Source organism: Neopsephotus bourkii, unplaced genomic scaffold, assembly GCF_033783945.1.
Source record: "Neopsephotus bourkii isolate Nb327-2 ecotype Australia unplaced genomic scaffold, CSIRO-AGI_Nbou_v1 NB_230, whole genome shotgun sequence".
In the NCBI taxonomy this organism is placed as follows: Eukaryota; Metazoa; Chordata; class Aves; order Psittaciformes; family Psittacidae; genus Neopsephotus; species Neopsephotus bourkii.
Window position 1 is genome coordinate 1720094 of NW_026900740.1, and position 12461 is coordinate 1732554.

General features: G+C 50.7%; 1 long non-coding RNA gene across 1 annotated transcript in view; it reads right to left on the bottom strand.

Moving 5' to 3' along the window:
• Window positions 1–237: 237 nt before the first annotated feature.
• LOC133207604 (uncharacterized) overlaps window positions 238–12461 on the bottom strand; it is a 55733-nt gene continuing 43509 nt past the window's right edge. Inside the window, exons 2-3 of the long non-coding RNA XR_009724089.1 lie at window positions 894–995; window positions 238–478 (exon numbers count right to left, since the gene is read on the bottom strand). This is a non-coding gene — a long non-coding RNA (uncharacterized LOC133207604). The remainder of the gene's footprint in view (window positions 479–893; window positions 996–12461) is intronic.

Sequence of the window (12461 nt, forward strand, 5' to 3'; positions counted from 1 at the left end):
ACCACAGCCATTGGGATCAGACACTGAGGTTTGTCCTGCATCAATGCAGGACACGGGGATGGGCTTCCCAGGAACACCCTGACATGCTGCAGCTGCACAGACACCAGCACTTTATCAACCAGAAGCACATCCTTTATCTCCTTCTGTGTGGCATTTCTTTAGAAGTTCTTTATTTTGTATCTCATATGCGTAAATAACTTTCCTAAGACATTAAAAGTGCTTGTGAGAGTTGGGTTTTTTTTTTATATTTTAAACAAATAAAGTGTTTTCTTCCTATAGCACATCACCACTGTGTTCTGACCTCTAACTTGTGTGGCTGAGCAGCCCTGGGATGGGGACCTGCAGTGGTGGCACCTTTTCATGCTGCTTGTCACCTTGTGGTACCCACAGGCACGTCCACATCCACTGCAGTGCTACCCCCGAGCTGCAACACTGTGGATGGACCATGACAAATGCAGCATCTTACTTGGGCAACAGCCTAAAGAAGAGAGGAGAAAAGCCCTCTGCAAAGTCCCCTCCTGCCTTCTTGTGATGTTACTATTTTTATTATTATCCCCATTGAATTTATAGGAGGAACTGTCTGGGAAAATGACTTTACCTCTGGTTCAGTCATAAATTTTTAATAGGGCAGAAATAGAACCAAAAGGGATTTAAAAAAACAGAAAAAAACCCCACTTTAGCATCAAACTCTGGCTCTATTCATAATTAATTATACTTTCAGGGGGAGGGGAAAAGAAGAGGAAACATAATTACAAGCTTCTAGTGAGAACATTCATTATCATGCTAATGCAGAAATCAGTACTGCTGCGCCTCTGTGTGTGTGTGTGTGTGTGTGTGTGTGCGTGCCCTCGGTCTAATTACTCAGCAGTGATGTGTGTCATTCGCACATTTACCTCGTTGCTCCATGGGATCTTGAAGTCAAAGTTAAAGAAGATGAATCCCAGCCCTGGGTCAATGGGATTGGGATCAGCCGGTGCCGGAGGGATGCTGCACCCCTGCAACAGAGGGGCTGGGTTTTGCCTGGTGTTTCTCAGTGCCCAGACAGCAAATAACATCCCAGCCTTGATAGTTTGGGCTGATAAACCATTACGGGAGTGTTAGGAGGCGTTTCAAAGTGTGAAGAGCAGCACACACCAGGGAAGGGAGGAACAAACCAGGATGGGGAAGGAAAGAGCCCAGAGAGAGGTGGAAATAGAGAAAAACAAGGCACTATTCAACTATTTAGCACTTAACGAGTTCCTGAACTTGCCGTGACAAAGAGATGCTCACCTTGCAAAGCAGATCCTGAGCATCTGCCAAAGGAGAAGCATCTGGGCTCAGCCAGGATTTAAAACCACCCTGGGCAGGGTGGCCTGGCTGGTCCCAAACACCAGGGAGGAAAGGGCAATTTTGTATATGAGAGGAGAAGGCTCAGCTTAACCCAATAGCACTGATATTGCCAGAAATAGGGTAGTTATGCTTTCTATCCTGTTCCATTAAGCACAACTGGTGGCTGGCATCATACCCCAGTATGGGACCTGATTGCCCCCAGCAGCTTGTGGGATGGGAGAGATCATCAGCTGGGAACCAGGCAAAAAGTCTTCCTCAGCCTGGGCACATCCTGCTCTTGTTGGACACTTGAAAGCTCCAGTTTAAATCAGGGAGGAAAACCTCAGGCTTAGATCCATAGCTCGAACATCACATTCACTCCCAGACGTGTTTATAGTCATGAGTTATCTAAGTTATATTGAACCTAAGTTAGGCATCTGCACAATCCAAGCGTTTCTGTGGAATAATTAAACGGATCTCCCATTATTTCTCGAGCTGCCAAGCGCATGCCCTACTTCTACAGGTTGGAGCACTGCATTTCCCCAGCCATAAATCCTCCTGCAGACTGCAGGAGCCAGAGCTGGCAGGCAGAGCGGAGCCGAGCGGGGACACCCAGACCTCCTGTATGGCTTAAAAGCCTTAGTGCAGAAGAGCTCTTAGAGCTGTGCCACGTTTTGTTCCTGCCTGCAACAGCCGGTCAGGAAGAGAGTGATGATGGGCAGCTGGAGAAACCTGGGGCCAGGAGCAGGCAGTGCTGCAGGAAGGGATTAAAGAGACAAATAGATGGAGCTGAGCTGCAGTGGTGCCATTTCTAACTCAATAATCCTCTGCTTGGATGAGGACACTGATAAATAAAGCAAGATCACCATTGCCCAAGCAACTCTTGCAGCAAACTGGAGGGAGAAAAGTGGGACTCAAGGATGAATGCTGTGGGATTTGCCATGTCCCTGCCTGCCCCCAGCCTCCTGCAAAAACCTTCTTCCCAAAATATCCTCCTATGCACAATGAAAACCCGGCCCTGAGCACTGCCAGGATCCAGGCTGTCAGTTGGGCATCACAGGTCCCAACTTGCAGCAATGCTTCTGGGGACCTGCCGAAAAGGGCTGACAAAACTTCCTTGGAAAAACCTGCTCCCCTGGTGTGGCAGCTCTCCTGGACCTCCATCCCAGGGATAGCGAGAAGGAATCACTGTCCTAAAACCAGGCACCCACAAGCCTGTGTCCAGGCACCTCAGAGCATCCCCAGCAAAGATGCACAATGGACATTTCCCATCCAAAGATGCTCCACAAGCAGCACAAAGACCCTGCTGTCAGCGTGGAGGATGGGAAGAAGGGAAAGTTATTCCTGGAGTTCCCAAGATAGGATCAGAGATTTCTTTTTCTCCCCAAAGGTGGGCTTTGCGCAACATCTGGGAGCCATTCGCTTTCATGTGGGCCCTTCCGGCCTCGCTCAAGCTCCTAATCCCAACATGTAGGGTTGCCTGTGAAGCGTCCCAGCCCTGAACAAACGGACCACACAGCGTTTTCAGCCAGTGCCCAATCTCAGGCCTGTTTGGGAACCTGGAGCATAATTGCTTTGTGGAGGCTGCCAGCAGCTTTAAAAATATCCACCCTACCTCAGCAAGCGGGCATTCCCGTTTTTATCCAGAAATGCACTTGGGAGGCGGAGGTTGAGGCTCACACTGGGTGTTGTGGCCTTGGAAAGAGCCGTTGCAGGGAAAGCACAGGGAGAAAAGAGCAATCTGGCCATCCCCACGGCATTGTGCTAGCACTGGCGTGCCTGGCATGGAGCGTGGCTGGTGCTTGCACACCCCTTGGTGCAGGGGATTGGGCTCCATGGCATTCCCAGCCTCTGCTCTGCCTCATCAGGGCACTTTCCCAAGCCATAAAGCGGATCTCGGGTTTTATGTGAGGGTCTAAAATGAGTTATCACACAAGGGAGAGACAAGCCTGCCATGCCCCCCTCCCCGAAAGCCCTTCCCCAGCAGATAAAAGGGCCTCACTGTTCTTCAAAACACTGAAATCGGAGCCAAATCCCCTGAAAGAAAACAGATGACCTCTTGTTCTGGGAACAGCTACAGCCCTTCCTTTTAACTTGATCACTGCCTCAGCCCTGCCCCAGTGAAAAGCAATAAGCCATGACACGAGCATCCGTGTCTCTGCCACGGGTGGGTGGGAAGAAATCGCTTCCCTCCTAGCCCCTAATGAAGCACCTTGTTAGGGTTAATGGGATACCTGCACCCACAGGGCCTTCTGCAGGGTGCTCTGCCTGCAGAGGCTGATGTTTAAGCCCTCAGTACAGCCTGCAGGAGTCATGGTTTGATGCAGAAAGGCCACATTGAGCATCTCTGCCTCAATCCAAACGTTGCCAGCTGCAGAATCTGGCACTTGAACACACACACTGCATGCAGTCCAGGCCGTGGTTCGAGGGGGTTTTGTGGTTATAACCAACCAGTGGGACAATAAAACTGGACCGAGCACACCCTTTTCAGAGATGTTTTATGATGTATGAAAACAGCCCTAAAGCTTTTCCCAAATCTCCTTGATGGGGTTCAGGAACAGCCAGCCAGGGATAGTCTGGCTGTGATGGGGACCTATATTTGTTGAGCATCCCCATCCTCTGCCTTCCAGGTGAAGGCAATGGGAGCTGTTATCTTTCCACTGAGAAAACTTTGCTGCCAAGAAATGATGTTGGGGGATAATTCCCAAAACACCAGCTCGTGGTGGTTTTGGAGGTTGCTGGTTCAAAGATGCTGTGCCCACACTGCACCTATCCTGCAGGCAGAGGCAGGATCCGTCCCGCAGCAGCCTTCCCCCTTTGGGAAAACACTGTTAATTACAGGGGCACGGACAGCCCAGCGTTGCACGCTCCTTTCTTGCTGCACTTTCTCCATCTGTATGGAATAGCAGAGCTATGAATATTCAGGAGGGAAACGTGTGAAAAATCAGTGATATTTTCAGGATGGGCTCGCTCTAGCCAGGGAACGTCATTTGCGGCAATTGCGAACCAAATCCACAGCCCTTCACAGATGACAACAGATCCAAGCGGCCTTTTTGCACTGTGAAAATATTAGCCTTAACACCTTTCCCCCCTCCTCTTTCAACATTTTCCAACCAGTTGCTGCTTTCACAGGCATTCCCAAGCGAGCTGACGGCGGAAAAACTTCTCCCGTCGCAGTCGCGCTTGCTGCCTCGCGCTGAAAATGAATAGCACTTTCTTTCCCTCCCCTCCTTCTCGTCGGAGAGTTTCCTTGGTAGGGATGAAACCACGGAACAGAAGGCCGCCTAAATGAAATTATTAACCCAGAGAAACCACTAAAGGAACTTGATTAATTTGCCAAGTAACAGAGCCCGGTTTGTTCTTTTAGGCAACACATCTTAAAGTAATTGAATCACCCCTTGCAAAAAACACAGTAGATGATTGAGCCCTGAGGTACGCTCGCTTGCTATCCTCAATAAATCTCTCCTGATGAAGGAGGTGCTATGCTTTTCTCATCAGAAACCTGTTAATTTTTTTGCTCTTTTAAGTAATTGAATACAAAGTTCAAAATCAATCTGCAGCAGGCTTGAAGAGAGGAAGAAAATCAAAGGTTTATCTCCTATTTCATCTCAGCCAGTTAATTATGCTCTCATAATTGAGTTAAACCAGCAGGTTATTAAAAATACCACAGGATCAGTTTTATTGTTTTTTTATGAAGCCCCAAATCTTTGGCACAACCAAATACCCCAAGATTTGGATCATGCCCTGGACAATGCAGGATGGATCCCTCCGCTCTGAACATCCCCAAATCTCTCACAGGACAGATGTCCCATCCTTCTGATCACTTATGTGGCCCTAACTAAGACATCCCTGACTGAAAGAAACCTGTACTGAGCTTGGTCATGCCCTGGGATGGAGGAGGAGCACCATGATGTGCATGGGGCTTCCAACTCAAGTATATTTCTAATCAGCGTTTTGCTTGAAATTTTACCCATTCAACTAATTCCACTAATTCTAGGGAATTACAGAAATAATTGCTGTTTTCCAATAGATACAGGCCTGCCTCTCGAGACAGAAAAAAAAATAAGGCAAAAAAAAAAAAATCAATGAAGCACTGTTTAAGGAAAGTCAAAATAAGCTATTTCCATCCCCTCATTTGCAATTAACTTCAGAGCAGAGCACAGTGGGAAGTGGTTCATGGGAAAAGCACGACTCCATTGTAACCCTCCCTCCTTTTAAGTGGAAAGAGCAGTGGAGATAAATGCACCCAGGGAGCTGCTGCTCCCTGCCGGGTCACAGCCACAGTCCCTCCGGGCTGCCTGCCACTGGGGAGAGCTGAGGGCAGTGGGATGAGGGCAGCAAGACCCTGCATGGTGCTGGGACAGTGGCTCTGGTTGCCTGCAGCCACCGCCGTTGTGGTCCTGTGTGAGATGCTCATCCCCATCTGCATGCAGACCCCACACCTCAGTTCCCCAGGAGGTATCTTCCCAAAGCAGAGGGAGGAACGGGATGAAAGGCATATAACAGGAAGAGCAATCACCTTCCCTGGGAAAAATGAGCTGGTGCTCATCAGGTTGGAGCTGGCAGAGCAAGCAGAGGATGGAGCTGTCTTTCATCTCACTGGGCTGAACACTGCCTGAAAGAGGGATGGCTCTTACTATCGTCTACTTTGGTAGAAACATTTTTGGCAAAAAATTAAATCAGGATTTCTCTGCAGCAATGTCCTTTCCTTCTTCCCCATTAATAACAGTACCACCACGAGAAGACACATCCTTCCCTGGAGAGCTCTGGGTACCCCTTATAGCAGGATCACAGCAGGATCAGGGCACTTTGACACCACTTTGCCTTGCATCACCCTGCTTCACCTAGGAAAACCTCTCTGTAATAGCAGAGAGGCGTTTTAGCCACATTCCCCCAAAACCCAGGCCAAGCAACGGTTTGGGGCAAGAGGGACCTGAAAGAGCCGGTTGCCCCGCATTGTCAGGCAGGGCTGGGAGCTTTTCCCTCCCCTCCATGCAAATGTTCCCTGGAGGAGGAAGGCCCAGACCCAGCCATGTGCTGGGAACCTCCTGCCAGTCTCTGCCTGGAGGCAGAGAATCCAGACTGCAAGGAGGACATCCATCATGTGCCTCGTCTGACTTCTGGGTTGTGGCTGGTTGCGAACCAGCAAGTACAACATGCAGCTCAGGGGATGGTGCCCATTAGCAGAGCTGCACCCCACTGCAAGCAAGGGCAGAAACTTGCTGATCCATACTCATACTCGGTACCTAGTGACCTTGGCTGGAGAGGTGGGTGTTTTGTCCTCAGCAAGTACATCCCATCCTTTACCCTACGATATTAAAAGCACCGCTGACGTAGTCACCTGCTGATTGTGCATTAAGTATTCACCTACATGATACTTCCTTTGAAGAATTTTCCTTTTAGCTGTTCTATTTTCATCGCTGTCCTCATCTCCCCGTAATGCTCCATCTTCTGCTTAAGTGTCATCTTCAGATTTTGTTCCCAATTAATATTTCTATGGTAACCGCATTTAATTCTGAAGTGGTAGCGCTCTCTCTGCATGGGGACCGGAGCTCCCTCCCCACCTCACAGCACTGTGCCCGTGCTGGACATTTATGCTCTTGTGTTTGTTTCCAAAAGCCATGGTCCTCTGGAGCAGCTTCACCCCTTGCACAGCCTTGATGCCCCTGCTTTGCCCTGGGCACAGGCAGCAGGTTGATCCAGGCAAGACTGAGCTCAAGACCATCCATCATCTTATCATGAAGGACCTTCACTGGCTACAGCACAGGGCAAAGCACAAGTGCTTGGGAAATGCACTTAGCAGCATCGAGATGTTGGAGCATAATGCACATGGTATTTACATTGGGAAAGCAGGAGGTGGCAGAAGGAACTGCTGTATTGGGAAGCCCCATGTCCAGCTCTAGAGGATGACTACTGGTGTGTTAGAGCTTTGCCCTGACTCCCTGAGCTGTGAACCCAGTGTGATGGGGTTCAGACAGCTTCCTGGCTCACACGGCCACCAGACACTCCCCAAAGCAATGGGGAATGCACCCACTCATGTCCCTGTGTGGGTCTCCTCCCTTCAAAAGGTAGAAGCAATCCATGCTTCAGCATGGACCAGCAGCAGTGCGATAGGGACATCCCCCCAGCTCAACACCACTAAGTGCAACCAGGGACCCTCCTATGGGCTCTGCACTGGCAGGAGAATAAAAATGGGTGCTGAGTGGTTAAAATAAGCCTGGGTTATGGCCTGGAATGAGAAGCATTTGTGCGTGCTGGTTTCCCTGACATGGCTGCCTTTTGGTCTGTGCTGAAGCCTTGCAGGCATCCCTGGAATGACAGAAATGCTGAACGTCCTGTTAACGGGGTTCTGCACCCGTCAGCACAGCCCGGCTTGTTTGTGCAGAGGAACCTGCCCAGGATCTGGCCCCGGGGGGTTGGCAGCCTCACAGATGTAAAGCTGGGCTATTGCGTGTATAACACAAAGGTTCAGAGATTAAGCTGTATAAATCCACCTTCAAAACCATTTTGTTCTGAGCCAACACCCCTGCCATCACCAGCTCCCTCCTGGGCACTGTGACAGCATCTCCTCTTCACACACAAGGATGGTACATGTACAGAGGCCTCTTTGTCACTGAGCTGCTCCTCTGCAAAAGGTCTTAGGTGGGACAGCCAGAGGGGTGCACTGAGATGTGGGGACAGCAAGGGCACATACAGCAAGTGCACGTCGCTGCTGGTGCATGAGCTCAGGCTAAATGAGGACAGATTCAGACTAGATATAAGGAAGAAGTTTTTTAGAGTGAGGGTGCTGAAACACTGGCACAGGTCACCTAGAGAGATGCCCCATTCCTGGAAGCATTCAAGGCCAGGCTGGAGAGGGCTCTGGGCAGCCTGATGTAGTGGAAGATGTCCCTGCTCATTGCAGGGGGTTGGACTAGATGAGCTTTAAAGGTCCCTTCCAACCCAAAGTATTCTATGAAACACACACACGAGGAACTTAATTTTCACCCTTTGGTGTTACCTGCTGAAACAGTCACCTCTGCAGTGGATGAAGGCCTTCATTCAATGAGCAGAGCAAGCAGGAGGCTGGAGGGGATGTTATTGCCCATGTTCTGCCTACACAGGGCAAGGGACATCATATCATGGCTTGGCTGTGCATGGGCTGCTTTCTTGGGGCATCTCTGCAGATGCACCATCCCTGGCAATGCCTATTCCCATGTTTCTCGTCTTCCCAAATCAACTCATACACCCACAGGGGACATTGTGGGGATTGCTGCGGCTTGCTCCTCACATCAAATTGTCATCCAGCTTTCTGATCCCAGACTCCATCCTCTGCAAAGCTGAATTCCTGCCTTCTGTCCCCACCATACCGCCGCCACCAGCAGCACAAGCGCACCCGCCATAGGTTTGGTTCTACCAGCACCTCCCGGGCAGGCTCTGCTCACAATGTCTGCATTATTCCACATTCAGGGAATGTGAGGAAACCACAGAAAAATGTGATTTTGGAAGCAGAGTAACTTAACTCCCCGCAGCTGTGCCTTGGGCTGTGCTCCAGCTGTTCGGCCGCCTTCTCCATGCTCACACAAGCACCACATTCCTCCCAAAACCCACTTCCCAGGATGGGCACTTGCTGTGAATGACATCTGGGAACTGGATCCCTTTTCTCACTGCCCCGTGGTGGTGGCATGAACATGGTTTGTTACTGAGCTCACAACTGGAAGGCAATGGTCCTGGCCACTGCCCCTCCCCAGCCATGCTGTTACCCACATGAGGCAAATCAGATGCAAACTGGAGAGGAACAGATTTCCCCTCCGTGCTGGCTGAGCGTGTTTTTCCCCACCCAGCCCTGCACCACCAGGCACAGACACTTTGCAAAGCCTGCGCCAAGATGTTGGCTATGGATTCAACCTCACCCCCAAGTGAAATAACTATTCCTACTGCAATAGCACACTGATGTCCCATCCCAAAATCACACACACACACACACACACCATTGCAAGGCTCCATGTACCCTGGAGATGAGTGGGAGCTGCACTGACACAGCCTGGGGCACTGACAGGCAAGGGGACAGCACTTGGGGGATGCAGGGACAGACCACCCCCAGCACAAGCCCTTCTCCCTGTGATGCTGCCGTGAAGCTGGGAGCTCGGCAGTGCAATTGCTGCTGTCCCGAAGTGCTAACTGCCCTTCTCATCGCATTACTCGGCTGGGTGCTGAAGGGCTGCTGCCCTGGGGAAGGTTATGAAGGCCCTGCTGCTGCTGCCGGGCTGCCGTGCATCGCCCGACACGGTGCCACAGCCGAGCACGTCCCGCATCAGGCGCATGGCAGGCAGCGTGCTGAGCGCCCTGTCCCCGTCACCTCGCATTAACGTGAAGTGAGAGTTCATGTAGCACCCAATGTCATCCTTAAAGCACAGGCACCGTCCTGCCCGGGGCTGTGCATCAGGACATCTCTCCAGATGCACCAGGAGGCAGCTCATCACGGACGCGATACCCGCTTAACAACCCAGACACCTCCAACAAGCACTGTGCCCCCTGTGTGTCTGTCTCACCAGCTGAAGGACTCCACACCGTCCCGGGGACAATAAATCACAGCAGCTCAGAACACCCAGCTCACGCACCGAAACCTTCCTCTATGCCTGCACTGGCCGTGAAACACAGCACCAAAACCCAACAGGCACCGGCTTGCTTTTTAACCTGAGGTCCTTAAGAGTGATCAGCAAATCTGAGAGGCCAATTAAGGCAAATCAGCACTTCATTAGTTTCCTGAAATGCAGCCACCACAGAGCTCAGCACAGCGCTAACCCTCAGCAAAGGGTAGAGGGGGAAAATGCTCCAGCCACTGTGGACTATAGATGGAAATCATGATGCTGTACCATGCGACTGCAAGTGTCAGAAGTCAGGAGTCCTTTTCTTGCTGGCCACGGTGTTCCAGGCTGTATTTGCAAATACAGAAAGGCTTGTTTAACAGTGTAAAATGCCTCCCACCACTTGCGCAGGCTGGCTCCATTCCATCGGGTGAGCTCATTCTCCATCCCACTTCCAAACCGCTTTGCCGTGGTTCACAGAGCCACGGTGCCACCAGCACAAGTTAACCCTAGGCCAGTGCCCAGCTCTGGGCATCGGGAAATCCATCTTTGCTGGCAGAGAGAAGGGAAAACCCTGAGGTTAAGACTTGGCAGCAGTGAGGTGCCTCTCCCTTCCCTGCATCCCTTCCCTGGGTTATGGAAATGCTTTGTTTTTAAGACAGCTTTGCAAAAACGACATGAAAATTTAATCACCCCGGCACAAATCTAATCGCTGCTCTTCACCACGATTTATCCTGCTGCTAAAGGCTTCGAGCTCACCACCCGCCTACAGCAGCTCAGTTATCCCAGGGGAAAACAGCACCTGCCCCGCCCCAGCCATTCCACAGCCATTCCACAGCCATTCCAGGCTGCGGCACTGGGATGCACTGGGCTCTGCACTGCAGAGATTGAGCAGCTCCAGTGCTGTGTGGGGTGGATGGGCTTTAGGTGTGAAGAGGTTTTTACACCTCTGTGAGCACAGTGGGTGTCTGAGAGAGTGCACAGCATCCTTATGGGCCTGGACCACCCCAGGGTGCTAGCATTTCCTTGCATTGCCACAAGGAAAAACGTCTCCATGGAAAACAAACCTGCATGATGAGATGCCCCGTGCTGCAGGTGATGGGCTTTGCCTTGTCAGACTTCCCCAGGCTTGTGCTCAAGGAAAGCAGTGACATCTATCACAAGTATATCCTTTGGTTAAAGCAGAGTCCCTGGTTCTATAGCAGTTTGGCAACGAATTAACAACGTTTTTCAGTGGAAAAGAAACGGTGAAAATCTCCTGGGAGCTTCTGATTTGCCCCAAACAATCTGTCAAGCCAGGCCAACTGCAGTCTGGCCTCGGCGTCTCGCTCTGAGCTCATCGCCAGCCTAAAGACAGTAAATAAAGGACCAGGAGGATGATTGCTGACTCCAGGGATGAGTCGGGGGTCTCTGGCTCCATCAACATCAATGAGAAGGCCTGAGGGGCTGGAGATGCAGGTTTGCAGGAGCTCGGTGTGATGGGTTCCTTTAAAACATCCAGAATACCAATGTTATTTGAAATATCAATAAGCCCCACAGTAAAGGTGGAGGTGCTACAGTCCTTCAAAACCTAGGCTTCAAACCCAGCCCCACTGTGAGTGACTCCACTTTAGTACAGACATCCCTGGCCACCACTGGCAATAATATCAAGCAAGAAAAGGTGCTTAAAGTGACTAATAGCTGGGGCTAAAGGAGAGATTATCATTATCCAAATTGCCTGCTCCTTGGAGAGAGCTGGGCAAACTTCCAGGGCTGATCTGGATCCCATTTCCCTGGGCGGCTGGAGGATGCTGGGTGCTCCCTGAAGCAGGATGGTTCTGTGGCAACACCAGGATGAGGGGGGAAAGGCTGAGGACACCATAGAATAGCACCCCATGGGATCCCTGCAAAGCAAGGGAGAGGCTTTCTGTACTCATAAGAGGGTTGCAGCTCATTGCAATTCCTCAGCAGCATCTTGATTGCATTAGGATGGAGCGAGAGCTCAAGGATGCTGTGAAGCTGAATGCCCAGCTTATAAACACAGCGATAAATGCTTATTTCTTGAGAAGATCCATTATTGTGTCAGTCCCCACATCCTGAGCCCCCTGATCTACAGTTAGAAAGTTTGCATTAACTGTGCTCAGAATCACTAAGCTACAAACCATACAATAATTATGGTGCCCTGGACAAGAACGTTAATCCAAAAAGCATAAAATGATAATGACTTTCTTGGCATAATTAGACCAAACAAGATAAACAGTCCAAATAGCAACTGCAGCTTTGGTACATTTGTAGCTCCAGCTCAATCCACAGCATGGCTGCAGGATGGTGGTGCAGAGCAGTGGGAGAATGGGCAACCCGAGGGCAGGGGGTTGTGGAGCATCACCAAGCAACCCACAGCACCTATTTGAGCTCACGCTGAGCCTGGCATGGAGGTATCACAAGGCAGCAGGCATGTTCCTATCTCTCACATCAAGCAGAGCTATCCCATGTTCTGGCATTTCCTCAGCCACTGTGGGGACCAAATCCAAGCCACCAGTGGGGATGCAGGGAGGATGCACTGCCAGCACCATCCTCAGGCACAGTCAGAAGAGCCATTCCCAAAAG